Here is a 14,606-nt window from a genome sequence, read left to right on the forward strand (position 1 = left end):
TGAAATCTGAGAAGTGAACATGTTAGTCTGTTAATTTTGATTGAAAAGGATAGTGGAGGGATAAAAGAGTGAAGGATTTGTTTAATTTTTTTAGGTCTTAGAAGTAGGAGTAGGTTTTTGGATAAATAAAAAGGAGTTTTGGAGGGGAGGAGTCAGAGGGAAGAGTTTAGAAAGGTTTGTTTTAGGGGATCGGTATAGTAAAAAGAGGTGTCAGATGATGCAAGTTGGGGTAGAGTAGGAGAGAGTCTAAAAAGGGTATTTTGGTGATCATAGTAGTGGCATGGGGTTTGGAATAACTGAGAGAGTGGTTGTAGAGGAAGTTAGAGATGAGTCAGAAGGTTGGGCTAGAAGATATATTGAGCGAAGTATAGGCTGAGAAATAGGGTAGTGCATTGGAAATGCTAAATTAGAAGAAAGTGATAAATATATAGATCCATAAGTACATTGAAAGTATATAGATACATAAAGGAGATAAGTATATGTAGATTAAAGATATTGATAGAGGCACAGGATGAGAAATAGGGTAGTGCATTGGATATGCTTTTTCAGGAGAAAAGTAACAGACACACAAATCCAAGTACATGGAAGGTACATAGATGCACAATGGAAGTATGTACATGTAGACCAAAGATGATTTGTATTTATTTATTATTATTTTCTCTTAACAACATAATATTATTTTACATGTTTATACAAAGTAATACACAAAGATAGGTACATATCTATAGTGAAAACAAATGCTTATGTACAGAGGGATATGCTGTAAATTTCTGTTTGCGTATGGTGCTTATGTGGGGAAGAGCCAAATCTTGAGTAGTTTTCTGAAGATAAGGTGGTTGTCAGTGGACCTTATGTTGGGAGGTAAAGAATTCCATAGTTTGGCTGCTTGAACAGAGAAGGATGTGTCACCCATGGTTTTTTCTTGTATGGTGGGACTTTGAGGCGAGATGCTCCTTTAGAGCGGAGGTTCCTTTGTTGAATGTGTTTGGTGATTTTATTCCTGATGAAGAGTGGTCCTATTCCATGTATTGCTTTGTGCGTGATATAAAGCAGCTTGAATGTGGATCTTCTGGCAACCGGTAACCAATGCAGGGCTTTCAAGGCAGGGGAGATGTGGTCTCGTGGTTTGATACGCAAGAGTAGTCTGGCAGCCGATTTCGGAATCCGTTGTAGTCTTTTCATGGTCGTTAAAGGTGATCCTTGGTAGAGGCTATTGGCGTAATCGAGTTTGGACAGAACAAGGGAGATGGTAGCTTGGACCTTGTGTGGAAATCCCAAATGAGGGAAAATTTGTTGCATTGTTTTTATAGTAGCAAAGCTTGATCTTGCTAGTTTATCCACTTGGGCATTCATCGACAGCTCGGAGTCCATGGTCATTCTGAGGTTTCTTACTTCCTTCGATACTTTAGGCAGTGATCCCAGTTCATCAGGCCATGCGGCAAGCGGGTTGTAATGTTTCCAATCACCACACGTGAGTATTTCAGTTTTTGAAGCATTCAATTTGAGATGGATCCAAGTCATCCACTGATCCACAGCTCTGAGACACCTGAAAATTGGTGATTTTTCAATGTCTTTGGGGCATTCGAGTTGAAGGAGTATTTGCGTGTCATCTGCATAGTTATAGCACGTGAAGTGAAATGTATTGATTTTAGAGTGTCAGGGTCAACCGTGTCAAAGGCAGCTGAGAGGTCCAAGAGAAGTAGTGCAGCAACCCCGTTGCGGTCAACTGTATTTTTTAGGTCATCCCAGATGGCAAAGAGGGCAATTTCAGTGCCTCTTCCCGGACGGAATCCTGTTTGGAAGTATGAAAATATGTCATTCCCTTCAATGAATTGTGACATCTGGGTTAACACTGCTCTTTCTATCAGTTTGCCCAGGAAAGGCCGATTTGTAATGGGTCTGTAGTTATCAGGGTTCCGCGGGTGGAAGTTTGTTTTCTTCAGTAAAGGGCGTATGTATGACTTTTTGAGTTCTTCTAGAAATATTCCAGTAGTTAAGGAATCGTTATTGATTCTTCTTACTGGGGTGGCAGCAAAGGTTGTTAAAAGAATTGTCTTGAAAGTTTGTGGCGGACAGGGTTGAGAAGGGCTGCCAGCAGGCCTGCTTGCTTTGACCAGGTCCATAAATTTATCATGTGAGATGTGTTGGAAGGAATTGAGAGGCTTGATTAGAACATTCTTGGATTGTTGTTTTGTACAAGGGTTAGTGCTGGTGCTTTGTTTCTGTTTTAAGTACAAGTCCAACCTGTCTGCTTTGTCCGTGTAATGATTTGCCAGTTTGTCTGTGAAATCTTGAGTAACAGGATGAGTTCCTTCTAGGCAATTTGGTTTGCGAAATTCTTTGAGTATTTTATAGAATTCTTTATTTGCACATTTAGCATTTTGAATTCTGTCTGAATGTAATCTTTTCTTAGCCGACTTGTATAATCTGTTAGTGTTCTGTAGGTGAAGTTTGTCTTGTTTGGTGGCTGTTTTGAACCAGGTATGTTGCAGCTTTCTAATTTGTTGTTTTATGTCTTTTATTTATATGTTTCTCCAAGGCGCTTTTTTCTTTTGTTTTGTTGTGTGGTTTTGAGTGGTACCAGGATGTCAAAAGCTTCCTGTAGCCACTCACAGATTTTGAACAGAACTTATGGTTTCCAGATTTGTACTGGATGTTAGTTGTGTTTCCAAGTGTTCCAAATTGAGTTTGTTCCATGGCCGATAGGTGGATGGATGTAAGGTGGTTTTAGGTGAGTCGCTTAGCGTTGTTTTATGCTGGAAAGCAAGCAAGTGGTGGTCTGACCATGTGACTGGAGTTATAGTTTGAAAGGTAACTAGTTCAGTATTAGAAAAAATTATATATAGGATATGCCCAGCGGTATGTGTTGGATTGTGGACAATCTGATGCAGGTTCAATGAGTCTAGGCCTGTGATTATTGTTTTTGCATGGGTCATATTGGGTTTATCAAACCAAATGTCAAGGTCACCCAGAACGCATAGGTTGGAGTGAATTGTTATCAGGTTTGAGACTGTGTCAAGAAGTGCTTCTGTGAATGTTGCCTTGCTAGATGGAGGTCTGTAAAGGAGCAGGATGTTACAGGAGGAAGACGGTGTAGGATTGCATCTTGTTAGAAGAGCCTCACAATTCTTTATAGAGATGTTGCTAATTTTAGTGACATGTATTGTTTGCCTGAATACAACAGCTAGACCACTTCCTTTTTTGGCTATATGATTTTGGGTGATTATTTGATAGCTTAGAGGAATGACTTCATGTAGGACTGGAGAGATATCCCCTCCCAACCATGATTCGGTTATGAATAGTATGTCTGGTTTTGCATTGGTGCGAAGGTCGTAGATGCGGTGCTTGTTTTTAGAGAGGGATCGAGCATTTATTAGTAGACAGTTTAGTGAGTGGCCTTTGGTGATAGTGGGACTTTGTTTTGTAGAAGAGTGATCAGTATTGTGTGGATTTGTAGCAGGTGTGTTTTAGTGCTGGTATTAGCTGTATTAGGATAGCAATAGTGTAGCTGTTCTGTATCGTGTTCCTCATCCAGCATGCTAAGAAGGCATTTTGATGGGTCTGCGTGTGTATGAGTTGGAGATGGTGTTTGAGAGTGAGTTGGAGTGCTGTGTTGCTTTAGTGGTGTAACATTGTTGTGAAGTACACATGGGGAAGCAAAGTTGGGAGGTGTGGCATGTTGCTTATATTTTTTGCGTGTGTTTAAGGCGGAAGGTGTATGAGTCAGGGGAGGTGGTGCAGCATGTGGGTCATGTAGTAATGTTCTAAATTTTCCAATGGATGAGAGGCGGTTAGAAGAGAGGTGCTGTATTGCTGTATCTGTGTTATGTGTGGTGGAAGAGTGAATGCTTGGCATGGGAGTTTGTTCCTTTGTGTGGTTTGAAAGGTCGGTATAGGTTTGTAGTTTGTGATGGTAAGTATTATGAGGTGTTGCGATTTGAAGATCTTGTTGTGCTGGTGTGTGTGATATGTTTTGCTTTTGAGGAGTAGTGAAAATGGGTACTTATGTATATGTTTCATGCACTGGATTTGGTTGTATAGTATCGTTTGTGAGAGGAGGTTGTGACGTAGAGGGGGTGGTGATGTGTTTATGAGTAGAGTGTATGTTGTGTGTACGAGGGAATGAAGTAGAGGTGAGAGTGTTTATCTTAGACTTGTTTGTTGCAAGAGTTACAAAGTGTGGTGGTGTGCAGTGTGTGTGCTGTGCGTTATTGTTATTATGGTAGAAGGGAGAGGAGGTTGTTTGTTGAACAACAGAAGGATGATTATATGTTTTTTAATGATAAAATGAGGTCTGTTAAGTGTAATTACAGCAGGGAGAGTGTGTCTGAATAGGATGTAGTTATGTATGGTGTTGATTGGCGTTGTGTTAGTGATGAGTGTATTGGTTAGTTGTACAAGATAGAGTTGTGTAATGTTTGTAGGTGTTGGTGGATATGTGTGGTAGTTGGGCTAGTAGGGTGTGTAGATGTGGTTTGGTTAGCCATACCTAGAATAATGATACTTTACTTGTCCAACAACAGACTTATCTTCCGCTCTCAAATAGATTTGAGGCTCTAAGCTCAATGGAGCAAGACTGACTGTTTCATCCTGGAGATACAGTGCACAACGAGGAAAGAACATTAGTTCCTGACCCAAATCCCCAACTGGAGAGCGAGGAGAAGGCAGACAAGGATAAAATAAGGGGAGTATTCTAGTAAGCCCGAACTGGCCAAAGACAGTGCTGCAGCATCTAATCATTTGCTGTCAAGAGACCAGGCTACAGGACTCCCCCCTCCCACATAGATGGATACATCACATATCATGTTCCAGATATCCCTTCAAAAGCTGGTTAGGAGAAAGGGGGCCATAGCTCTGACAGATGTTTCATTATGGGAAATTGCTGGGAAACAGCATTTACAACACATGCTTTAGATCGCATGCCATTAACAATCGGTCGTAACAACGACCGTGTTGTTACAACATGAACTATTACATCGCAAGTTGTTACAATGACTTGCTGTAGGGGGCAGAAGGTGTTGGATTTAAAATCCACCACGTTCCCGGCTGTTGCACAAACTTGAACAGTAATAGTAAATTATACTATTCCTAAGTCCAGCGCGCCTCCTACAGCAAGTCGTTATAATGACTTGTGAAGTAATGGTTCACAATGTCACAACACGGTCGTTGTAACAACCGCGTTGTAATGGCATGAGATCTAAGGCATGCATTGTAAAGACATGTTTTCGAAATTGCTACCTTGCCAATCTTCTTTATGTTTTTATTTCAATTATCATAACCATTTGAATTACTCCAATTCTGCCTACCTGCTGGGACTGGTTCTTTGTTGCTGTTTGCGCGCTCTCCTTGTAGCGCTGCCTCTCGCCTGACCCGCTTCGTTGTGCACGCTCCTCGTTGCATTTGGACCAAAGGAAGGGCCGGGGCCTTGCTGTGGGGTTCATAGTGAAGCAGCAGGGCTGCGAGCGGTGGGACCAGGGACTCCATCTCCCAGGAGTCCCTGTTAGCCTGACACGAAACACCTGGGCCGCTCTCCCTGCTTGCCCCGCCCCCACCAACGCTGTTAAAAACATCTGACTGCTAATCCTGGGTGGGACTCCAATTCTGCCTACCTGCTGGGACTGGTTCTTTGTTGCTGTCTGCGCGCTCTCCTTGTAGCGCTGCCTCTCGCCGGACCCGTTTCGCGGGTCCCGCTTCGTTGTGCACGCTCCTCGTTGCATTTGGACCAAAGGAAGGGCCGGGTCCTTTGAGACTGCTGTGGGGTGCATAGTGAAGCAGCAGGGCTGCGAGCGGTGGGACCAGGGACTCCATCTCCCAGGAGTCCCTGTTAGCCTGACACGAAACACCTGGGCCGCTCTCCCTGCTTGCCCCGCCCACACCAACCAATCTCCCCTTATCAACAAGCCTTCCTCCCCGCTGCGCGGGAGCGTCCCGGGAGAAGCCCGAGACAAGGGCGGGGCCGTGTGCGGCCGTCCGCGGTCGGGCGAGGTTGGGTTGGGCCACCCCCCCTGGTTCCGTGAGTAATTGTGGAATTATTAAGTATCTGTTCCCCTTTTTGTGTGTTTGCCACCAGTTGTTGTCATCATGCCTTTACGTTCCGGGAAGGAACGCTCTGTTCAACTACAGACTACCAAGGGGGTGGTTACTGCCCTTTGGATGCCTTTATTATTAAGGCGACAGGAATCTTGGAGAAGTAGATAGCTTTTACTGAAAAAAGGCTCTCACTTGATCTGATTAGTGGGAAACTTTCTTCGTTAGGGCCCATTGCCTTGGCACCTAGTCCTAAAGATTCGGCACCAGGCACTATTCCATCCCTGGTTCCGGTATTGGTGGATATACACTGCGAGGCGGAGGGCCTGTGTTTGATTCCCTCCGACAGTGATATGAGTTCTAGTGAGTCATCTAGGAGTGTAGAGGGGGGGAGTGTACACTTGGTTAGCCAATCCCAATTAGATTCCTCGTCAATCGGGGATTCGCCCATGAATCTACCCGGTAAAAGAAAACGAAAAAAACGAAGTAAGGATTGCCAGAGGGGAGGCATCTCAAAAATACCCAAAATAATTGGCTCTCCCCAGCCTCTAATTATTTCTGAGGCCTATACCTGTTCATAGTCTTCTCTGCTTGATAGGTATCCCCTACCCTCCTCGCAAGTTCAATCTGGTTCTTCGGACTCCTATCCCGTGAGTTGTAGTGGTGATGAGGGCCTAATTGGTAAAATGGAAGTACTATTTAAAACACTTATGCTGCCCCTATTGGAAAGAACTAGACTTATGCACTCAAAATTGAACATCCTTGAGAACCTTGTTAATACTAACACTGGTTTGTTAAAAAGGCTAGTTAATGACCAAATGGTTTTGTCTAATACTATACGTACTATTAAGCCCAAAACTCAGGGAGCAGCTGTTACCAGCAAGCAGTCTGTCATAGCTCCTGGTAAGTCAGCTACTACTCGGCCAGCTATATCTAACTCTGCTAGTATGGGTCCTGGGGTTGGGAACCCTCATAATGTCATTACCCCTGCACCGGCACCATGTCTACAGGTCTCAAAACCTAAGAAGGCCAGTCTTAAATCCAATCCCCCGGCCCCACAAAGCAACTCCATACCAACACCTATAATTCGTTCCCAGGACCATGTGAGGGGTGGTTCTATTCCTTCTACTAATGCCAAAGCAAGTTCACGAGCAGTGGAGAGTGTAATTTCTAATTCAGTCCCTCCACCATTGAAGGTTAATAAACGGGACCCCCTCGCACAGACCTACCCATTGAAGCCACCCTATATACGATTGTTCTAACAGGTGTCTCACCCTGCAGGGAGGGTCAAATGGAATCTTATGGGGACCTTAAAAACAAAGTTGTTTTTTGGCTAAATAAAAATCGTCCCCTTCCACCGTCCTCTGTTACAGACATACTGAATGTGAGAAGAGTTGACTGGGTGGGACATTGTGTAAAGGATCTAGAAGGGGATTGTATTATCATAAACTTTAGAGATCCTTGGGTGGTGGACTATATTCGCAGAGATGCAAGGTTTGGGAGGGTGGGTGATGTGCAGTCCCTGGGTCTTGGCTATTTTTATCCCAAAAGATATAGTGTGCCAGTTGCCAACTCTCTGATGCCGAACAGCTTTGTTGGTAGATCCCAATTGGCAGGGTTCCCACATTTCCCTTTTTACCCTCGCCTGTTTATTCGTTTTGAACCCTTATCTGGTTTGGAGGGTATTGACTGACTCTATTCCGTATGACACAGAGGGAGTGAATGTGAAAATTATGTCAGCAGGGGTGATGGGTAGGCAATGTGGCAGCAAGTATGGAGGGAGAAATCATTGAGAAAGGGTCAGTTACAGCCTTAGCAAGCCATGTAGACGGTATCCGGCCGGTTGCTTGTCCCCCAAGCATTGGTAGGAATATATGTCCAGATCAGTGTGTTCCGGATCTTGTTGCACCCGTCAGTCAGGGTACGCCGCTTAAAATGGCCTCATGGAACATCGCAGGGCTAAAGGGGCGTGTGGGCTCTGAGGATTGGACAGACTTTATTGACACCTTTGACATTTTAATCTTTCAAGAGAGTTGGGCCCCTGATCCAATATACCGGGTAGGGTTTTTAAATTTTTATAAACCTGCGATACAGGGTCCCAAAGGTAGAGCTTCTGGGGGTCTAGTGATTTGGGTTAGACAGTCTATTGATTATAATCCAACAGAAATTGTAGTGGATAACCCAGACCTCTTGGGAATTAAATTACGAAAGAAAAATCATCAGGACATAGTAGTTATTAATATCTATGCCCGAGGTCGCCCCGGTGGGCGCTGTCCGGTTGTTGTCAACGAACTGGACTCCTACCTTGATTTAATTGGGAGAGACAAATTAATTCTCGTAGCAGGGGACCTAAACTGTACCTTCGAATCCCTGTTCAGCGAAGAGGTGGACTTGGGGTCCGAGGAAGATGCAGTGTGGAATATCCCGAAGTTGGCCCTGAATAAAATCAAGAAGGGGACCGAGGCCGCTCTTCACTGGTCAGGGTTGTGTTTGGAGTGGGGTCTTAGAGCGGCAAATGGGCACTCACCCTCCGACAAGGCTGGCTGCCCCACCTTTGATAATGTGGTTAGCAAAAGTAGTCTAGATTATATCCTGATTAAAATGGAATACTGGTCACTCCTTGTCGATATGGAAGTTGTGGTTCGCCCAGAAAGCGACCACAACCCATTGGTTATAAGCCTTAAGCTCCCATGCAATCTGGATAGGCCCCTATTAGCTCCATGCATAACGGCCGTGGCCGTCCTGACCAATGATAGAAGAAGGGTAAAATGGTGCAGGGCCATGAAGGATGCTACTTTGTTAGATAGCATATCAAAGGAAGTTTCGATGACATTGAGTGCCATGTTGAATGTATCATCCATTTTGGATGCTGCTTCTCAGATCAGTGATCTTCATGAACAGTGTTTCATCAAACTCAAGGCCTTGCTGACTCTTCCGATCAAACAAGGGAAAGAGATAGCAATGGTTTGCCGGAAAAAATTCTATAATAAGAACTGTAGGGCAGGACATAGCAATCTAATCAAAGCTATTAAAACACGGGTCACCAGTGATATTAAAATGGCACGCAAAACGTATAAAAAACCCAGTGGGAGGCGAAGAGAGAGTGGGACGAGTGCCATTGGTCCAATCTCTTTGAGGCATGTTTATCCCCGAATCAGGCTAAATTCTGGGAAATCGTGAAATGGGGCAGGAACCCCGACGCCCAAACTCCAGCAAACCATGTGTCTGTGGAAGATTGGGTGGAATTTTATTCAGGACAGTTTAAGGACCCTAATTTGCAATCTCCTAATGGGCAAGGGATGCAGACACCAATTCACCTTAATCATAGTCACTCGTTGATCTTTACAACTCATGATACTGAGTATGCTCTCAGCTTGGTTCAATCGGGGAAAGCGCCAGGGATGGATTCTATTCCGGCGGACCTTTTTAAAACAAATCACCAACTCTGGGTTCCCTATATACCCCTGATTGCTAATGCAATCGCTAAAGGGGCAAGGATCCCAGAGTCCTGGAAAGGGGCGGAAATTCTCCCAATTTTTAAAAAAGGGGATTGTTCGGCACCGGGAAATTACCGCCCCATCAGTTTAATTGACTCACTACAAAAAATCTTTGCCAGGATGGTCCTTGCGAGAGTTCAGGGATGGATGGAGATGGAAAACATTCTCTCCCCATTACAGGCGGGCTTCAGATCAGGCATCAGCACCATCGATCAGGTGTTCAGATTTACTCTGATATACTGGAAGGTGGTGCTGATGGGCGGTGGACACATCTACGCCGCCTTTATAGATCTGAGGTCGGCCTTCGATCTTGTGCCAAGAGCTAAATTGTGGGTAGTCTTGAGAAACCTGGGATTACCGCTAGACCTATTAGATCTTGTGGTCATATTACATGAGGGCAATTTTGCCAGGGTAAGATGGGGAGGCCAGGGGCAGGTGACGGACAGCTTTCCTGTAACACGAGGTGTCCGTCAAGGATGCGTTCTGGCACCAACCCTTTTCTTATTGTTTATTGATGAGGTGGTGAAGTTTTTTGCCGACACCCCTACGGATGTACCATGCTTAGGTGGGACCAAATTCCCACTGCTCATTTTTGCAGATGATACTTTACTCCTCTCAAAGACACGCAGAGGGTTGCAAACCGCAATAAATAGGTTCGAGGAGTTTTGCAAGGTAAACGATCTGCAAATAAACGTGAGCAAGACCAAATTCATGGTCCTAACCAAAAATCGTCCCATTAAAAGTTCTGTCACGCTGAATGGTGCCAGTCTTGAACAAGTGGAGGCTATGACATACCTTGGAGTGACTATAGATTATCGCCTCCGCTGGAAACCCCAGATCGACGTGCTCTGCTTAAAATTTGCACGCCTCACGGGCTGTTTAATTCAGGAGCAAAAAATGTCATTAACTAAACGGGTTAAACCAGCACTTAGGATTTATGAGGCCAAGATTAGTTGTGCCATTTTATATGGGGCTGACCTATGGGGTTACAAGGACCTTTCGTCACTGGTAAAAGTACAAAACAAATTCTTGCGGAATTTGGTAGGTCTCCCGCAATCTACACCAATCAAACCACTCTTGCTGGACATGGGCTGCAAAACGATTAACGAGATGGCGCGTTATCGGCTAGTGGCGCCGTGGAGACGATCTGGACGTCACTGGATTTAAGTCTCTTCGCCAGCGAATTGATGGATGTGAGATCAGTACTGGGTTCTAGTAACATTCCTTGGCTACGTGAGGTGAAATCCATTTTGGAGGACATGGGTCTGAACGACCTGTGGGTTTCTCCGGGGTCCACTATATTTCCGTCAAGGCAAGCCTTCAAAGCACTTTACTGGGCATCTGCTAAACTTCCATCCATTGCGCAATCTGATGTTACCAGCTTGTCAGGCAGATTTCTGGCCCATAAACTAGACCCTCTTCTGGAGAATTATTGGGACGTTATTACAAAAACTCTAGATAAAAAACTATATCATCAGTTTCGAGTTGGGTCCCTGCCAGTAAGATCTTTTACTAAAAACTGGTCTGGTCATTCTAATGAGCTCTGCCCCTGGTGTGTTGATCAAAGGGAGAATGTGGGTCACTTCATTTTTGCATGTCCAGCTTATCATGCCCCTAGAACCAAATGGATTAGGCCTATTTGTTGCAAAATGAAAATTAAAGGGAGCTCTGAAGCGTTGTGGGCGCTACGTACCAATACATCAGAGATGGTGATAATAGGTGTGGCCAAGTATCTAGGGTGGGCATGGATCATCCGAGCCAGACACCTGCAGACACCTGCAGCCAGTTGATTGATAAATTTTTTAGCAGGGTTTTCATGCATTGGGTCTTTAATAAACTATTTAATTGTTTTCTAATGATGAAATGTTTTAGGTAAATATGATGTTTTATTCATTTTATGTCCCATCAATTTTACTGTACAATTTGTCTTTTATGATGTAATAATCGAAATAAAGACGTATGAAACCTGAACCTGAATTACTATTAATTAGTTACTATCACAACGTTGTTGATCTAGTTAAAACGAAGGTGGTTGATGACTTAGAAGAAATCTTGCACAAGGTCATGAATGACCTTAAGAAGATGTTTTTAATCTTTTGGGTGTGTGATTTTATTATCCAACTATGTGACATTAAAATAGTGGAACCCTGTGTAATTAACGATGAAGTGAAACATACCCCCATGGGGATTGTTCAAATAGAGTTGTAGTTGCTAATTCTCTTGCATTCGCATGGGATTTTGTTAACATGGATTAGCAGTTTCCCTCATCGCAGGTCGGAACTTCAGCCTGTGATTCAGGCCCCCGCAGCAGTAAGGATTATTCAGACGCTGCTCTTCGTCCATCTGGACACGAACGCCTTCCCCTATCCAGATACGCCGACTCTGAGGCGTTACCGTATCTTCTGGGATATCCGCGTAGGATACACTTCAATTTTCTCCATGGATTCCATCACACCTTGACGTCTTGGTACAACATTGAACCAGCGTCTTTCCGAATACCAGCACTATACCAACTCGCCAACCCTGTCCTGAAGAGGATCCCAAACCATTGTGGATCGAAACGCCGTCGACACTACAGCTCAATTGTTTGGCGCACTATAGCGTTTGGCTCATAACTATGATCTAATGTGCTACAAAGGACTAAAATGTATCAATCATTGAGCCATTACTGTATATAACTTTGTCACTTTGCGCCGTTCACGCTGTTCACCCCCATCACTTGCTTCGTCACTTCTCACCTGTATATATCACTTTGTCACCAAGTGCCTTTGGGTTGTCACATGAATTTTTCTTGTACAGTGCTGCTTTCAACTGTATTCCCATGTGTAAATATCTCAAAAAATTGGTGAATTACAAGCCATGCACTAACTAATTGAGCCTCCTTGTTTCCTTCTAATGTAATGCTTTTTGCATACACAACTAAATTGCCTTTCAATTTGTTACCTGTTGGGACATTGTGTTCTCTATATACTTCATACCCAGTCCCAGTTTGGTCTATGGGTCCTACTCCTGTTTCATATCACTGGATTTACAATCCACCACGTTCCCGGCTGTTGCACAAACTCGAACAGGAATAGTAAATTATACTATTCCTAAGTCCAGCGCGCCCCCTACAGCAAGTCGTTATAATGACTTGTGAAGTAATGGTTCACAATGTAACAACACGGTCCTTGTAACAACCGCGTTGTAATGGCATGAGATCTAAGGCATGCATTGTAAAGACATGTATTGGAAATTGCTACCTTGCCAATCTTCTTTATGTTTTTATTTCAATCATCATAACCATTTGAATTACTAATAATTAGTTACTATCACAACGTTGTTGATCTAGTTATAACGAAGGTGGTTGATGACTTAGAAGAAATCTTGCACAAGGTCATGATTGAGCATAAGAAGATGCTTTTAATCTTTTGGGTGTGTGATTTTATTATCCAACTGTGTGACATTAAAATAGTGGAACCCTGTGTAATTAATGATGAAGTGAAACATACCCCCATGGGGATTCTTCAAATAGAGTTGTAGTTGCTAATTCTCTTGCATTCGCATGGGATTTTGTTAACATTGATTACAATCAAAAGCCAACATTTGATGGGGTGGCGCAAGCTCCGTCATTGATTTTGTACAAATCTCAAAGGATTTTCAAGTATTTATTTTTGATTGTGATGTGTTGACTTTGGGGCCGATTCCGATCCGATAAAAAGCGCTCCGAATTGCAGTTCGGAGCGTTTTTCCCCGTACGAATCGCACCCATAGGCGCCCCCGTACGATTCAGCAAGTACGATCACAAATTAATGCGTGACTCCGTACGACTCGTAAAAAACACCGTAGAAATCGAAAATCCATACGATTTGCAGTCGGCTGACGCACCACGCAGCGTCCGTACTTAAATAGACCGCGCCTTCCGACCCAGGAAGTACGATCCGTGTCGAACACACACCGTACGGCTCTTTTGCTACGAGAGCTCTAAACTACCGTAAACCCACACTCCGGCAAACCCGGCACCCGGTACACGACAAGCAAGACATGAACGCCATCGTCCTATCCTGTACGCCCACCACCTCGTATATAGAAACCGACGACGGCGCAGAAGGTGAGTACAATGAACTCCAACATACCTGTACGTGTTGCCACTCGGGCACATCTCCATTGCACGACTGTCATGTCTGGGTACGTTGCACCACACACTCCCGCACATCACTAGTGTAATACGGATAGAGGCCGCACCAACGTCATTGACCACGGGGTACGTTACGTCGCCGCACATCACTAGTGTAATACGGAGACGTACCGCACCTACGTCATCGACCACGGGGTACGGAACGTCACCGCACAACACCAGTGTAATACGGAGACGTACCGCACCTACGTCATCGACCACGGGGTACGGAACGTCACCGCACATCACTAGTGTAATACGGACACGTACCGCACCTACGTCATCGACTTCGGGGTACGGTACGTCACCGCACTCCACCAGTGTTATACGTGCCGCATGTACGTCATCCAGCTCGGGGTACGGTACGTCACCGCACAACACCAGTGTAATACGAAGACGTACCGCACCTACGTCATCGACTTCGGGGTACGGTACGTCACCGCACTCCACCAGTGTTATACGTGCCGCATGTACGTCATCCAGCCCGGGGTACGGTACATCACCACACAACACCAGTGTAATACGGAGACGTACCGCACCTACATCATCGACTTCGGGGTACGGTACGTCACCGCACTCCACCAGTGTTATACGTGCCGCATGTACGTCATCCAGCCCGGGGTACGGTACGTCACCGCACAACACCAGTGTAATACGGAGACGTACCGCACCTACGTCATCGACCACGGGGTACGGAACGCCACCGCTCATCACTAGTGTAATAAGGACACGTACCGCACCTACGTCATCGACTTCGGGGTACGGTACGTCACCGCACTCCACCAGTGTTATACGTACCGCATGTACGTCATCCAGCCCGGGGTACGGTACGTCACCGCACAACACCAGTGTAATACGGAGACGTACCGCACCTACGTCATCGACTTCGGGGTACGGTACGTCACCGCACTCCACCAGTGTCATAC

Source organism: Lissotriton helveticus, chromosome 7, assembly GCF_964261635.1.
Source record: "Lissotriton helveticus chromosome 7, aLisHel1.1, whole genome shotgun sequence".
Classification (NCBI taxonomy): Eukaryota; Metazoa; Chordata; class Amphibia; order Caudata; family Salamandridae; genus Lissotriton; species Lissotriton helveticus.